The sequence below is a fragment of the Hylobates moloch genome, unplaced genomic scaffold, assembly GCF_009828535.3.
Source record: "Hylobates moloch isolate HMO894 unplaced genomic scaffold, HMol_V3 SCAFFOLD_5, whole genome shotgun sequence".
Classification (NCBI taxonomy): domain Eukaryota; kingdom Metazoa; phylum Chordata; class Mammalia; order Primates; family Hylobatidae; genus Hylobates; species Hylobates moloch.
The window spans coordinates 90,557,234-90,574,200 of record NW_026652280.1 but is presented as its reverse complement, the minus strand read 5'-3'; the positions used below and the strand labels follow the sequence as shown (position 1 = coordinate 90,574,200).

Below are 16,967 nucleotides of genomic sequence, written 5' to 3'. Positions count from 1 at the left end.
AGCCCCGCCCACTGGCAGACCTGCCTTTCCCCTGTGGGTTCAGAAGCGGGTTCCTTGTCTCCTCCCCTGGAAGGAGAGAGGACAACAGGCGGTCCCCTCTGTCTGGCTCCCCACCAGCCCTACCCCTAGTAGTGCTGGGCCAAGCAGAGGATAACTGATTGCAGTCACGCCTTTGCAGGCACTTGAAGTTGACGGCACCAAATCCACAGGGGTCTCAGCCCATTTTACAGATGAGAAAATCATGGCTCAGGGAATGGAAGGCCTCACCCTGTAATCGTGACCTGACAGGGGTTGGCAGAGCATCCCCTCCAGCTTCTAATCTTGTGTCCACTTCCCAAGGGCGAGCTCCTTAAAAACTACTGGTCAATTTACCTCCTTTCCCAATTTTCTGGGGCTGCTTCCTGCTGCCTCTGGACAGGCCAGTGGCATCCTGCCAAGCCCGGGACAAAGTCCTCGATTTCTCCCATGGCCCTGGGCTTTGCTGCGGGGGGCCTCAGACACACAGAGCCTTTCCTGCTGTGGCTCCAGGAGTGGGCTGGGTGGCCCAGGGTGTCTGTGCTCTTGGGGGCTTCTGTCCACCACCCCAGAGCCCCCTCTGTGCCCCTGGTCCCGAAGTCAGAGTGCGGAGGGGCTCCAAGGCTGCACCCAGGCTGGGCCAGCCCCTCCCTCACCCGGCGCCTGGCTCGGCTCATGACCTCGGCCATCTTACACACAGGGAAACTGGCTTCAGAGAGGCTGGCGTTTTGGCCCAGGTCACAGAGCTAACAATCAGCAATGCCCGTCCTTGAGCCAGGTGGAACTGATCCTAAAACCCAGCCGCTGAGTGTCTGCCCACTCAGTGTCTCAGATCGGCTCAGCCAACCTGCCGCAGGGAAGCGGGTGGGCGGGAGGTCCTGGCCCTACTTGTCAATCACAACAAACAAGTCCTACTTGCCCAGGTGCAGCTCAGGCTGGGAACCAGCAGCTGAGCGGAGGCCGGGCTTACTCACTCAGCCAGCTGAGATTTTCCAAGCACCCAGGCTGGGCTGGGCACCGGGCAGCCAATGTAAGTGAGCAGCGATCCTGCTCTCAGGACGCACAGAGAGCCCTGGGATGTCCCGGGCAGTGTGGTGACAGTGATGCCCAGGTAGGTCTCCCTCACTCGGAACCTCCTGGGGCAGGGAGAGGGGCTCACAACCTAGCCTCAGCTGCCCTGTCTGGCTGTCTGTTCCAGTTCCACCTGGGCCAAGGTGCAGAGGGCATAGGGATCTTGGTACCTTTCTGCTCAGACACCCCACATGCCTTCTCCCAGCACCAATGACAACCAGTGGGACTTCTTAGTCTGTGACCGCCACCATCCACTCATCTATACACCACACTCTTCTGCTCCCTTGTATCCCTCCATCTATACATACATACATCATCCCTTCCAGACATCCATCCATCCATCCATCCACCCACCCACCAATTCATCCATCCATCCATCTACCATCCTCCCATCTATCCATCCATCCATCCTCCTATCCATCCATCCATCCATCATCCACCCACCATCCACCCATCCACCCACCTCCCTCCCTTTCAGGCATCCATCCATCCATCCACCCACCCACCCACCTGCCACCCCTCTATCCCTCCATGAAGCTTTCCAGCCAGTCAGCTGACCAGCCTGATTCCACCTTCCTTCCCATTCACCTCACACTCAGACACATCTGAGGTGGTATTCAAATAATGTCTGAAACACTGATACGGAACAGACACTCACCAATCCAAATGCAATACAGATGTGTACCAGGGACTATCACTCTGTGTGCCAACAACCCCAGACCAGTGTCCAGTGCCCCGGGCCCTGCAGACCACCTCTGACCTGCTCAGACAGGGTAGGCAGCAGCTCTCATCACAAGGCATCCTGGTCTGTGGAGCCCTTCTGGAGCCCCCCATCCCGTGGACTTCCTGATGCCCTCCAGCTGAGAGGTGCCTGCAGAGTGCCCCCATATGGTCACCTGGTGGGGAGGTGTTTGTTCATTTTAAAGGCTACGTCTCCCCAGTGGCTCCATATGGCATTTACAACAAATCCAGTCTCATCTCATCCCTGTTCCCCAAGCCCTCCCCACCACCCCATTCCCCAGCCCACTCTGTCGCCCACTCTGCTCCAGCCACACTGGCCCCTTTATGTTCCCATTCCTGCTGAATGCACCCGCCCACCATCTCCACATGGCCGAGTCCTCCTCAAATTCCACTCTCAGCTTCAATGTGACTTCCTGGAGGCTTGGCCACTCTGGGAGTCTATTGGGATTCTCCACGTAGCACTGGGAGTCCTTGGAGGGCTCCATGTTGCACTTCTTTGTTCTTTGCACACTCTCTTCTCCCACCAGATGCAACGCAGGTGAGGGGTGGCGGGGTCTGATCATGGCTCTGTCCCAGCAGCCAAGGCAGGGACATGCGGCAGGTGCTTCCCATGTGTTTGGATTCACACAGGCTGCCTGTCATGTGTTGCACGGCTCAGGGGTGGAGACCCTGGGTGGTTGTGCAGCAGGCACTCCCCAGTGGAGGTGCATGGGGTGCCTGCCTGCCTCTCCACTGTTCCTGAGGTCTCCAGGTCAGGGCAGGGTCCTCAGAGAGGTGAGCAGGGTTAGTTTCGGGCTGGTTTCCACTGGAACCCTAGTGAGGTTCCCAACCCCCGGCCATCTGCCACACCAGGCGTTGCCTAAGAAATAACGGAGAGTTGGCATCTGCATGGTGTGAGCTGCTGAGGAATGAGGCCCTCTTGGTGCTAGCAGGACTTTCATCCACTGCAGTGGAAGCTGAAGGCTGGGAGCGCCAGGGAGCACAGCCCGTGATGGGAACCCCCCATGAGGGGAGGGAGAGAGGGAAAGAAGGATGGGTGGACAAGGAAACAGACACACTGGCTGAGGCAGCAGTGACCTGGGATCCCACTCAAGCTGGGAAATGCAAAAGGCCTGTAATTGCCACTGGCCTGCACTGCTGTGGGGAAGCCCCAGGGCAGGCTCCAGCCACCAAGGACTCCAGGTGGACCCTCTAGGCCTAGCCCTCAGGATTCTGCCTGCCTGAGGCCACCCAAGGTTGATGTGGCGGTCACTCTCAGCGGCCTCCATGCCCTGGGGGGCTGGCCTGTCCCTGACACCAGCAGCACCTTCACCCCCAGAGCCCCCAGTGACTCCCTACCCATCTGTACACAGCTGGGCCTCAGCCTGCAGTTGCCAAACCCTTTCCGCCACTGTGCATGGTGCTGTGTCCACCTCCAGCTTTGGTCTCACCCTGCCCCCACAGTTCTAAAGTCCAAGTGCAGGAGGGGACGCTGTGGGGCCTGGGAGGAAGGAGCCCCAGAGTGCCCCTCCCACGGTGAGACTGTCCCTGGGGCCAAAGAGGAAGTGTGGGCAATTCCAGTCTGAAAGGTCACGTTTCTGCTGGTGGGGCCCCAGTCCCAAGACCCGAAGGTCCCCTAAGGAGGCTCACTCTGGAGGCCAGGGAACAGGGAGTGACTGGGGAAGAAGGCAGGGCTTGGGGGGTCACTAGATGTATGTGGTCCCCAGCGCCCAGCTCTGGCCAAGCCTCAGAGGAGGGAAGGGTGCAGACCTGGAGCTCAGAAACAGGCAGACGACAGGTGGGCCCGGAAGCCACCACCTGATCCCAAGTCCAAATCAGCCACAACCCTCTTCTGCAGCTTCCATTCCTGGGGGGCCTAAGGAAATGTCCTGTTCCAACGTCACATCAGGTGCTGGGTCGCCTCGTGGGCCTCCTGCTGTCACCAGACAGGACAGGAAGGGCCTCCTGCTCTCCTCCAGGGGCCCTGTGTTTGCCACTGTAGCCGTCTGCTGGCCACCCAGCAGGCACGACTTCCAGCGTGGGGGGTCGCCTGTGCCCCCAGGAACCAATTCTCCAAATGCCCCTTGCCTGGGGGAGTGCCAGGTTTTGTTCAGCTGTTGGGCAGACCTAGCGACCAGGGTGGAGGCCACTCTTCCTAGTCCAGAGTGAGCCAGGCCCAATCCCCAGCCTGTGAAGGCCCAAGGTGAGCAGGGCTGGCCCCCCAGCCCCTCCTCCTGCTGGTCCCTGGCCCATCCCAGGTGGGTGCCCTGCCCAGCTCTTCTCAGTCATGACCTTGTGCCTCTTTGGGCCTTTTGGAAAGGAGGGAGGGGGGCACCAAAAGGGAACACTTTGGACTTGAGTTGGCGTGGAGACCCGCTGTCCACCAAAAGAAAGGCTCTGAGTGGAGCCTCCTCTGCCATGTGGCGGGATAAGCCAGGGAGCCCACAGGGGCTGGGCTTCAGCTGCGTGAGTGGGTCTCCTCAGAGGTCTGCTGGGACTTGGGGGTGGGGTGGGGGTGATCCTGTGACCCAGAGAGGGGCTAAGGCTGAGGGTGGGGAAGGGGCAAGTGTGGGTGCCGGGTGCAGGCCCGTGGGCAGGGCCAACCACCAGCCTGGGAGAGCTGACAATCCCGCTCGTGTTCCCTAGGCTGGAGAGAGCACGTGGGAGAAGCTCGGCCCATGGAAGGCCCCCCTCTCTCTGCACCCCAGCCCCCGTGCTGGGCTTTTGCTTCTGCCTGGCCCTCTGCAGGGGGCTCCTCCTTCTTCCTTGGAGACCCAGCCCCTTTGTCCAGGAATCTTTCCCCTGCTGTTGGTCCTCAGGAGCAGCTGACTGCCCCCATCTGTCTCTTTGGACCTGAAGTGCACCCTGGAGGTGCTTCGCTTTGGCCCGGGTGGGTTCCCCTGAATTGAGCTGTGCTGGGCTGGGCAGGGCTGGGTGGGGCTGTGCTTCCGCTAAGGGGACACTGGCCCAGCTGACTTCCTTGACTACTCAAGCACCTCTGGACCCAGTTGGGCGTGGCACACACAGGGGCCAACTCTGCATCTCTAGCATGAATTCGCTCATGGCTGGAAGGGGGCTTGAGAGACGCTGGAGCTGCTAAAGGCCAGGGAACTTTCTGGAGGGCCAGAGAGTAAGTGGGACAGAGAGCCAGAACCGTGGCAGCCAGGCAGAGGCCAATCCTGAGGCCCTTCTCTGGGCAAGGAGGTGGATGCCCAGGCAGGCAGGGATGAGTGCCCCTTCCACGTCCTCTCCTGAGACCCCAGCACCCTCCCCCAGGCTAGCCCCAGACTCCCACCCCTGCCTGTGCCCAAGGCTGCAGAATGCCCAGGCCAGATGGACATGTGGGGCTCTCGGGGACTGCAGGTGGCCGTGATGGTGTCGTGCAGCTGCTGCACTCCTGAGACCACAGCTAAGACACTGCCCCGTGGTGGCAGTGCCTGGGGGCCGCCCTGCCTGCGGCAGGGTCCCACCCACACCCAGAGCCACTGCTTGACCCCCCTTCCTGTTAATCACAGGCACCTCCTGGTCCCCTCCTCATGGCTCCCACTTCCTCCTGCCCTGCTGAGTTTCCTGGGCCACCTAGGAGTTGCGGAGGGGACAGAGGCGAGGGGACAGAGGCAAGGGCACAGGAAAGGAGTGAGCTCTGCCTCTGGGCTGACCACCCCTCTCCAGCCCCCACTGCGTAGGCTGGAGCAGGCTCTTCCTTCCATTTCTCATGTAGGGCATGAAAGACCCCTTCCACCACTGGGGGACAAGAGGTCCCATGTGGTGTCAGCCCAGAGCAGATGGGGAGGGACAGGTCAGGTTCTGCCTCTGCCTAGCCAGCCCTGTGTCCCCGAGGATGCTTGCCTCTGGACACCTGGGGAGGGGCCGTGCTCTCTGACCCCATGCCAAGGCCAGCTGTTTGGCAGCATGGGGCCCAGGCCCCTCGGGGGCCCCACCCAGAGCCAGTGCACATGGCCCCCCTGCCTCCCCCAGCTGCCTTCCCAGCAGTTATCCGGCCTCCAAAGTGCTCCTCACCCCCTGCCTCCCAGATGCTCGCCTTCAGGCTGGGATAAAGGGATTCTTGTAAAGAAAGGTCACTGGCGCCTCATCCGGCCGCACAGAGCCATCAGCTGGGGCCACATTTAGCTCAACCTCGGCCAAGGGCAGACACTGCCTCCGCTCTGGGAAAGGCTGAAGCTCTGAGAAGGAATCCAATTGAGTCTTGGACTCACTACGCATCCTCTGTGTGCCCAATTCCTCCTCTGTCCTCCTGCAGAGGCCCGGGGACCACAGAGCTGGGGAAAAGGGCCCAGCCCTGCCTCCAATGGCTGTGTGGCCTCAGCTGGCCCCCTTCATCTCTCAGGCCCTGTTTGTAAATCAGGACTTGCTCTGAGCCAGGGAGATGATGTCCCAGACCCACAGGAGGCCCTGGGGAAGGCGCCTGCAGAGGTGACTGTGAGCTCAGACCCAGCCCCCTCCACGCCTATGTGGCTTCCTCACCCACAGCCCAGAGTGACAGGGCTGGGCCGAGCTGCATGGGGGCAGAGAGGAGGCTCTGGCCACTGGGGTGCTCCATCAATTGGCAGGGGCCAGAAAAGCAGGAACTCTGCAGCCAGCCTTCAGCAGTAACATCCAGCACAGATACTTCTGCCTAAACCAGATAGATTCTTGTTCAAGACTGAGGGGGGGAAATGCTCTGAAATCACAAAGATAAAGGAACATAAGCCCACATGCTTGGCTCTTCGCACATGGGATGGAGAGGTCAGTGGGTCCCAAAGAAGGACAGCAGCCATCAGTTAAAGGACAGCAGCCATCATGTCAACACCATACGTTTGCATTCCAGAAACTTGCTAAGGTCCCAATGCAAGTGACCATGAAGATCCTGCTGTGAGGAAACCACGCAGGCCTCCTGAGTCACCCCAGGGAGACCACCACAGCAACAGATGCACTCCCTGAGAGCAGACAGCAGCACAAGGGACCAGCCTGCTGTGTCTGGGTGGACTGAATGCCTAGTGCTAATGTGGGCAGCTGGACCACTCCTGCAGGAGCAGCAGCCTCTTCAGAGAGCCGTGGTATGCACTTCAGCTGTGGCAGCTGGGCCCTGGGGGGCTTGGGACATGGGCTTTCCCAGGACATCTGCTGCACTGATGGACTTTAAGGCCCCCAGGCCCTCCTGAACGTTCTGTCCCATCTGATATGATTCTCAGAACACTCGCAAGTGCGGGCAGCAGGGGTTATCATCACATTTTAAAGATGCAGTGGGCCGGGTGTGGTGGCTCAAGCCTGTAATCCCAACACTTTGGGAGGCTGAGGCGGGTGGATTGCTTGAACCTAGGAGCTCGAGATCAGCATGGGCAACATAGCGAGACCCTGTCTCTACAAAAATAAAAACAATTAGCCAGTTGTAGTGGCACATGCCTGTGGTCCCAGCTACTTGGGAGGCTGAGGTGGGAGGATTGCTTGAGCCTGAGAGGTCGAGGCTGCTATGAGCCATGGTCATGCCACTGCACTCAGCCTGGGTGACAAAGTGAGACCCCCATCACACACACACACACACGATGCAGAAACCGGGACCCCAAGAGGGGAAACGGCCCATCTAAGGTCTTGTGGTCCAGGCTGCGCCTGGGATCCCCTCAAAGGAGCACAGTTCAAGTCCCAAATCCCCTTTGCACTTTGGAGATAGCTGTGGAGGTGAGGGGGAGGGCAGGCCTCCCTCTGGGGAGACATCTCTCAGAGGCAGCCGTGGAGTGGCTGAACCTCAAGAGGGGCACAGGAAGTGGCCTGCACTGCTGAGGACGCAGTGTCGAACCATGCCTGCATGTTCTCTGGGCTGCCTCAGCCAAGTCCTGTGCCTGTGGGCCCGGCCAGGCCAGCCCGTCCTCGGCCCTGTCCACCTGTCCTCCTGATTGACACCAGGCCCAGCGAAGGCTCAGAGCAGCTACCGGGTCAGCTGGCCTTGGTACCCCGACCCCACACCCCTGTAGCCGATCACTCCACCAGCCCTAAGAAGCCCTGGCATGGGGGCCGGGCTGGGCGTGGTCCCTGAGGCAGGCCTGGCCCCACCACGTCCCAGCTAGACGCCACCCACCTGTCCCAACTGAAAGGAGACTCTGATTTTCAGATGCTAGCTGCAGCCAGGTGGCAGCAGGGGTCAGCCGGGGAGGGGCAAGGGGCTGGGGCCCGTCACTTAGAGGCAGCGCAGCTGGAGGCAGGGGCCTGCTGGGATTGTGGACACAATCTCAAACGCGCCACGCTGAGCCTCAGCATTCACACTGGAAATAGGACATGAACCTGGGCCCCCAAGGGAGCCTGGACACCCACTTCCAGAAAAGATGCTCGCCTGCAGTTCTGTGGGGCTGGCCTCTGTCCTGAATGCCCTCAGGCACACCTGGGGCCTCTTCTGGGTGGTGCCAGTGCCCCCTTGCCTGGCCCTCCTAGTGAGGCTCCTGGGCTCGGTGTGCCACCCCCAGTGGACTGCCCTGCAGGCCGCTGCCTACCCAGGTGGGGGGGCCAAAGGAGAAGCAGCTGGGCTGTGGCCGCCTCGGGACATGAGGCTGAGAAGCTGAGCACATGGCTGTGTCTCCTTATCTGGCCCAGCCTGCTCATCCTCCTAATTCCAGGGCAGCCTGGAGCCAGGCGTGTGGGCAAAAACTCCAACAGGAAGACCAGAGCAAAAAAAAGAGGACGCGGCTGCTGTGGGCTAAGACTGAGGTCTCTCTCCGCCCTCCAGGGGCACCTGAGCTCCAAGGTCAGGGACTGGGTGACGGGGCATCGCTGACACTGAGTGGGGAGCCTGGGGTGCGAGCAGGCCCACACTCTCCCCCAAAACCCTCCAGCCTCAGTCTCCCCCACTGCCCACCCACACGCCACCTCCATGGGGACCTTCCACAGCTGTTCCTGTTCAGGGGACCCTGGGGTGACCATGAGGCAGCGGGCCTGAGAGCCAGGGAGGTGGAAGCTTCCAGCCCTGGAGGAGCACGTGGCCACCGGCCAGCTGAGTGAGCGGAGACCAGGAGGCCGTGCGGGAGGGGCGGCCCCAGGGGCTGGGGTCATGGCCAAGCCTGCTGGGGTCTGCCGGGGGCATCAGCTCTGAAGGTGCTGGCTGTGCTATTGCCAGTATTCTGTGGGGCCACGAGAAACCTGCCGGGATGATGGGGAAGGAGGAGCCACCAGGCTGGGGCAGAGGTGGAGACAGACCTCAGTGATGGAGTTGAGCCCATTCTGGGAAAGGCAGGGAGGAGTGGCCTCCGGTGAGTGAGCAGGCGGCTTTAATCACCAGCCCAGGCACCCAGCTCTGCCCGCAGGTGTTTGGGGGCAGGATGGGGGTGACAGCCCTTCCCCTGGCCTCTGGACAAGCCCCCACCCCAGGGAGGCCTTGCTGCCTTGCTCGATGGGGAGGAGTCACTTCCAGAGGCCTCCTGAGGGCACATCCAGCCTCCCCTCCTCTCTCTCTGTCCCTCGGCTCCCCTCTCTGGGCTCCTGGGCCCTGGGTCCAAGTGCTGCTTCCCCCCGGCCTCTCTTCCTTCAGGCAGCCAGCCTTCCCTGCTGGAGTCCCCGAGGCCCAGCCACGCGTCCTGAAGGAGCACAAGCTCCTAGGGTGCGTTCACTTGCAGAGGCTGAAGGTGGTGGTGGGGTGGGGCGCTCATGGCCTGGCCTGTGGTTGGCCAAGGACGCCGACAGGAGCTCTTCCCTGCAGCTCCCAGCAGGCCTGCAGAGGTGCCCCCCCTGCTCTGAGGAGCCAGCCTCACAAGATCATTCATCGCAAGCTCTGGGCCTACCGCTCAGCTGTGCAGCCTGGGAGGGGTGTCTGCAGCGGTCTGCCAAGCAGCACCTCTGCCAAGGAGCTCCCTCTGCAGAGGAGAACCTGGCCAAGGTCCCCCAAATTGCAGCCACCATCTCAGGCTGTATTAACAGAGGTTGAGTCCTCAGAAGGAGGGAGGGGATAATTGCAGTGGAGTCTCCCTGGCCAGGCTGCTGAGTTCAGCTCTGGAAGGGGCAGCCCACAGCAATGCTCTCTGCGAAGGGCCAGCGTGGTGCCACCCAGGAGTGACACACACAGCCAAGCTCTCCCCTGTATCCCTCAGGTGCTGGACAGGCAGGGTAGGGCTCATAGCCGAGCCAGGACACCCTTCCCAGGGCCAAGGCAGCCCAGGAAAAGCCAGCACAGCATGTCCTCCTGAGAGGCCTGTGAGGACACTCAGGGGTCCCAGTCTGAGGGGGAACACAAGGCCCTGACCTGGTAGCCCACTTTCAACACTCCGTGAGCATGCAGGGCCTCCCCCAGCAGAGAGGGGCACCGAGGGAAGCCAGGACCCCAGGCAGTGCCCTCTGCCCACCCAGGTACATGGTACTCTGCCAGTGGACAGGCATCGTTGTCCCGGCTCCCCTCTGCCCCCCAGCTCACATTACCCAGGACTGGCTGTAGGAGCCTTGTTTCCAAGACCAGAGAGGTCATAAGATCACCTGCTGCCCACACGTCCCATCCTAGTCCTCCTTGGGGTATGTGGGTACCTGGGGCGGCTCCTCATGTCCAGGAGCTGAGGCTGCCCCTGGGTGTACCAAGGTGAGGTGTCTACCCCACCCCCACCCGCCCATGCAGGGCTGTAGCTGGTGCTCTGGTCAGCCCATGGGTGTGACAGCCCAGGGGGCCCCAGGGCCAGGTGGCCACCTCAGAGCCACTCCTTCCCCGATGCCGTCTGTCAAGGGTCAGGGGTCACACAGTGCAGAGAAGAAGACACAAAGCCTGGCAGGTAGGACCCTGGGGGCACGAACTTGGGTGGGGGTCAGCCCAATGCCTTGTACGGAGAGGCCCACAAAACAGGAATAAAAACCACCTAACAACACAGACAACAACGTCAAACCATAAAGCCTCATCCCAGGCGGTTTCGAGCGCTTTGATGCTGTTAGCCACCCAGGCTTCCCCCTGCCCAGCAGACAGTATCGTCATCATGTGTGACGCAGGGAGGCCACGGGAGATGCCACCGAGTCGTGATTGCTCCCGGACAATGCACAGCGTCCCTTGACCAAGCGCCTCCTGCTCACCTGGGAATGGACCCCCGGGTCCAGCATCCTCCCTGTGACTCTGCACAGTGGGAAGGACGTGGACTCTAGAAACCCCTCCTGCCCCAGCAGGCAGGTCCAGCCCCGAGGCCTCCTTGGTTCCCCTAAGAATAGAGCTTCCAGAAGGGCCCCCAATCTGTCTCACACAGGAAATGGGGGGTCTCAGAAGGACCCCCAATCTGTCTTCCGCTGTGGTGGAGAGCTTGCCAAGGGGTTCAGGAAATGGGATTAATGGGGTCCATTACGGCCCAAGTTGCGCAGAGAGGACAGGGAGGGGCTGGATTTTGCTGACCTCCAAGGGAAACCCTTCTATGAACGGAAAGCTCGTGCCTCATTCAATGCGTTGCCAAGTGGCGATTCCCATGCATCCCAGTGCTTTGCTGAGGTGCCTACGCCACCCTTGCATGTGCGTCCTCCCCTGGGCACAGGATGCTAAACGGGGTGACAGTAGGAACACCCACCCCGCACCTGCCTCCCACCCAGTGCAGGGACTGGGAGGACTCTACACCCTGGAAGGAAAAAAGACCGCAAGAGTGCAAATGCGCCATTTTCCCACTTTCTCTCCATGTTACAGTTGCAGTTTCATTTCTTCTTTCTTTTTCTTTCTTTCTTCTTTTTTTTTTTTTTTGAGATGGAGTCTCACTCTGTTGCCCAGACTGGAATGCAATGGCATGATCTTGGCTCACTGCAACCTCTGCCTCCCAGGTTCAAGCGATTATCCTGCCTCAGCCTCCCACGCCACTGGGACTATAGGCGCCTGCCACCATGACCGGCTAACATTTTTTTGTATTTTTTCAGTAGAGACACGGTTTCACTATGTTGGCCAGGCTGGTCTCGAACTCCTGACCTCAAGTGATCTGGCTGCCTCGGCCTCCCAAAGTGCTGGGATTACCGGCGTGAGCCATCGTGACTGGCGGACAGCTGGTTTCTGAGGCCAAGAGAAGAAGCTGACTTGCCCAGGGCCACACAGCAGGTTGGTGCAGGAGGTGCCGGGCCTTGGTGCCACCCCAAAGTCCACGGGGCTGCCCACAGCTGGGGGAGTGCAATGCCCAGATGGTCCAAGAGAACACTTTCTGGGCTGCTGGTCTGTACAACTGGGAAGCCCCTGCCTCTCCACCACAACCCCTCCACGCCCTGCTGCCACAAGGGCCCAGGATCCCTCCCCACTTGCCGCTCCCTGTCCCAGGAGGTCACATTTCACCCGGATGTTTAGCTCCCCTCCCGTTTTACAAATGAGGAAACTGAGACACAGGAAAATGAAATGAATGACTCCATCCTACAGGCCTGAGAGTCACCGTCTTGCGGGCGGAGAGCTGGGTGGTGCGTTTATCAACAGGACCGCTGGTTTCATGTCTCTGCCTCTCCACATAGACCCACTCAGGTGGAGACCTGTCCCTCTGTCTCCGTGTACACGGGGCCTGGCAGGAAGTCATGTGCAGGGGTGGAGGCTGGAAGACCAGCAGGTCTCCCTTCGCCTGGGGATCCCCGAGCCCCATGCAGCCTTGCGCGTGGAAGGGCAGTGACTGCCCATCCCCTGCACACACAGAAACAGTGAGGCCGGAGGAAAAAGACAAAACCAGTCACCCAGGATGGCGGACGGCACGTGGGGTGGGGGTGTGAGCAGAGACGCTTGGGACCCCGCATCTGGGTCTGGACCGTCTTGGTGCCTGCAGAGCAGGGAGAGGAGGCAGGTGCAGAGCAGGGCAGAGGAGGCAGGTGCAGAGCGGGGCAGAGGAGGCAGGTGCAGAGCGGGGCAGAGGAGGCAGGTGCAGAGCGGGGCAGAGGAGGCAGGTGCAGAGCGGGGCAGAGGAGGCAGGTGCAGAGCGGGGCAGAGGAGGCAGGTGCAGAGCGGGGCAGAGGAGGCAGGTGCAGAGCGGGGCAGAGGAGGCAGGTGCAGAGCGGGGCAGAGGAGGCAGGTGCACAGTGGGGCAGAGGAGGCAGGTACAGTCCAGTGCATGGACCAGTGACCGGCTCCAGGGGTCCATGGGGGGTTGCACTGTGGGCGAAAACGCACGGACGCAACACACCCAAGAGAAGCAACAACACGCCCCCAGGTGGTCCGCGCATACACGCTCCCAGCAGCACGGCTCAGGGCCATCAGAAAGCGGACACAGACAGACGTCCACACGGCATGGATGAACGGATAAACATGGGTCACATCTGCGCGACGGACGGAAGAACATTCGGCCTTCAAGAGGCAGGAAGCACAGCACTCACACATGCGATGACACGGATGAGCCGCAGATATGCGCCAAGTGAAAGAAGCCAGATACCAAAGGCCACATCTTGTCTGCTTCCACACCCACACAGTGTCCAGGACAGGCAGGCCCAGACATGGAACACAGACTGGTGCTTGCCAGGGCCCGGCCCGGTTCTGTCCTGGTTTCCTGGGGCTATTTGGGGAAAGAGCACGGGCTTTGGAGTCCACTATGACTGGAGGGTGACCAGATGATTCAGGAGCCCTGGGCCCTTGGTTTGCTTTACTGCAGCCCAGGGGGTCCTCCTAGCTCCTGGCTGTGGTCAGAGCTGAGCAGGGCCCGAGGAAGGCACCCGGGCTGCAGTGCACAGCAGATGCTGTGGAATCGGCAGCTCTTGGGATCATCCTGTGTGGTGGGAGCTCTGGGGTGGACGCTGGGTTTGGGTAGCAGGACCGAGGGTCGATGGCCTCAAGTCACACTGAGTCAGGCCTGGCAGGGGCCGGCTGCTCCAACACCCACTGAGCCCAGCAAGCCTCGACGGCTCCTCCCATCCTCAGGGGGTCCCACAGCCCTGAGACCAAACACGGGTTTATCGTTTGTGAGGTGGTTCAAGCAGGCTGCATCAGGACAGAAATACACAAAAAACCCAACGCGGGTGGAAGTGACAGGCAAGTGGGGACAGAAAGTGCCCCTCCTCTGCAGCTCACACTCTGGGGGATACAATGAAACCGCTGGCAACGAGAGCCCCAGGGAAGTGGGGTGCCATGGTGCCAAGGAGCAGTGTGAGGTGCCCTCAACATGGTAAAGACCCCGTAATGGGGAGCTGGAGTGTGCAGAAACGCTGGCGGTGGCGGACTATGGGTGACCGATGCTGTTTCTTTAAAAAACAAAGTGGAATTTCTATAACTCTTCACATTCCCATCAATGCATTGATCATGATCACAGCCAGCAGTGAACCTGCCAGGCTCTGTGGCCGGGACCAGCTGACCTCTGCAAGGGAGTGCGGGCTGGGCCTGGCCTGACCCCGTTCCACCGACACTGAGACAGCAGACGCCGGCCCCAAATTCCACCACCTGCGACTGGCCGAGCAGCCACACACGCGGGTGGTCTGACTTTGGGGACACCCGATCTTATGCTGCCTCTTGGGGATCATTTTTATAATGGGAAAAACACGTCCCCCTTACAAATCCTGCAAGTCCGGGGTCTGCTGGAGCCAACCCCCAGTCCCCCATGGCATCCCCACGCTCAGGCAGCCACCCTAGTGGGAGGCCAGGCCTGGGGCCAGGCTGCAGCTCGTTCCCCAGGACCTGCGAGAACCACCTCCCTGGCACCCGGATCCTCCAGGATGGTCTCATACCAAGATCTTCAGTAACATCTGCAGAGACCTGGATTCCAAGCAAGGCCACATCCACAAGTACCTGGGGTTAGGACCTGGACACATTTTTGGGGGACACTGTTCACCCCATTACAGGCAGCTTCTGTAGCATCTAGCCCTGCGGAGGCCTTTGGGGGCAGCCTGGCTCTTTGCAACTCCCCACGGAAGGGGCACCGCGCTCCCCTCAGCCACAGGAGCCCATCCCTCCCCGCTCTGCCTGGCCCTCACGCTCTCTGCGTGCACCTGTGCTGGCCCCGTGCCCACCTGGATTAGGCGAAGCCCATCAACTCGCCCTACTGCCTCCCATCGCCTGTGGCAGAGCCACCTTTTCAACCCCGTCAGCCCCTTGAGGAACCTCCCCCAGGGCTCCAGCCTCCAGATGAAGCCTTGGGCCCTGCCCTTCCCTCCACTACCAGCTGTGCCACCTCAGCAGGGCCCGCAATTCTGTCACACTGGCAGCCCCTGCAACCAGTCCCACAGGCCAGGCCACTTCACGAGCCCCATTCTCTTGGTCACATCCCCTCCTCCCGGGGCAGCACTGTCTCCCACTGCCCCACAGCCTCCACTGAACCTTCTGGAAGCCACCCCTGCCCAGTGAGTTGGCACTCACTTGCCTGCTGTCCTGGCCATGATGTTCTTGGGGTAGGGGTTTGGCCTCTTGAGGGCTGGGAACATCGGACCCGGCTGCAGTCCCAGCGCTGGCTGAGACCCACACACAAGAGCAGGGGTCTGCGCTGGGGGCTGCTTCCTGGAGGACATTCACAGACTCGCACCCTCAGACCCCAGACCAGCAGGGCCAACGTGGCATTTATAGCCCCTGCGCAGTTTACAGACAAGAAGACGGAGGTCCTGGTGGGAAGTGGGGCCTGGCCAACCAAGACCGGACCAGAACCCCGGCCTGTCGACCTCAGTGGTTGGCAATGGGCACCTGGTAGCCCATCCTGTGTTCACTTAACTTTGTTACCTGGAGGAAAGTCACAACTCCGAGACACTCCTAGATGACTCTGGGTGGGCTGAGGGTTACAGGGACACTGGTACACGCTCCCGGGGTCACAATCGGCAAACGTGCTCTGAACACCACCCTTAGCTGCCGTTACACCTGCAGATGGGAGGATTCACCTGGGGGCCCCTCCGCTCTGCCGTGAGCAAGCCAGACCCAGTGGCCTTGGCCCCAGGAGCCCATGAAAGCTGCGTGTCGTTTCTATTCCAGGCCCTTCCATCTCACCAGATGCTAGGGGTATAAAGAGAAACATAAGCCAGGGTCCCGCAGCCCCGTCGGAGCTCTCAGACCAGGGCAGGCAGACCAGCGAGACGGACACATTGCCTTACGAGCCGCGCCCCGCCGCACACCCACCTCTGGGGAAGACTGTTCTTTCCTGCGGGAAACTCCCCAGGGGGCCTGTGGGACTCTTTGAGGAGCCAGAGCTCACTCCGGGGGAGGTGAGGGCAGACGAGGAGGGGAACTCACGGGAAGGTAGGAGAGGGGTCTCGTTTGTGGATTCCTCTACAGGATTTCTGACCTCTGAGAGTGAGGGACAGAGAGAATGCAGGTGGAGATTCTGGCCTGAGGAGAGGCTGGGTGGGACGTGGTGACCAGAAGCCCCCTGCCTGTGGGCGCAGCTGTTGGACTCTGTCACGGCATGGCTGGGACGAGGCACCCGGTGTCTTTCTGGCACCTGGTTTCCATCGCACCCGGTTTTGGGCACTCCATCACTTGCCTTCTGCAGAGCTGCTAGGCCGCTGGGCACACAGCCGCGCCTGAGTGCCTGGGGAGAGGCCAGCTCCAGGCTGCGGGCTTCTCTCTGGGGAGGGGGACAATCCTGGGGCCCCTCTGGGGTTTGGGAGATGACGGAGTTGGCCTTTGTACAGCCTGTTCTGAAATGGCCTGGCACAGGGCAGCACAGACTGCAGGGTCCCCAGCAGCCAGGAGCCCCTTCGCCGTGGCTGGAGCTGGCGTTTCTATTTATGATTCGCCTCTCATGCCCCTTCCCAGCACACCCAGCTCTGGTCTTCACGAGGGGCCGGGATTTTAGAGGTGGCTCAGCTGAGGGCACAGGGGTCTTGGCAGCTGTCACAACCCTCCTGAGCTAAATGCACAGCCCGCACCTTGTTAGCTCTGGGCGGGCCGAGGCCCCAGCTCTGTCCTGGGATCCTTCCCAGTCACCCTCACGTCCTGGGCTTCACTTTTCCCCAAGGCAGAACCACAGCCGTGTGACTCACCCCGTCTCAAGGGGACCGGGCGGCTGGGAGGGCTGCAAGGCCTCTGTGAGGCCTGAGTGCTGGACTTGGGACTCCTGCTCCAGAGTCAGGGGCTAGGGCTGGGCCGGGCCCACCCAGGAGGACGCTGGCAGAGGCCCTGGGAGGAGGGGGAGCGGGCGCCAGCTCGAGGACTGGACATGTCTGACACTCTGTGTCCCACAGGGCTTGCCACGGGCCTGGGCACAGCTCCTGCCTCTGCTGGCCAGCCTGGCTTGACCTCAAGCTGCCTGGGCCGGGACAGCCACAGCCGAGGCCAGCCCACGGTGACAAGGCCTGCTTCCAGC

General features: G+C 61.0%; 1 protein-coding gene across 1 annotated transcript in view; it reads right to left on the bottom strand.

Annotated features, from left to right (window-relative positions):
• The window catches only part of OSBPL5 (oxysterol binding protein like 5), an 85,889-nt gene that overhangs the window by 51,246 nt on the left and 17,676 nt on the right, over positions 1-16,967 (bottom strand). The window lies entirely within an intron of this gene.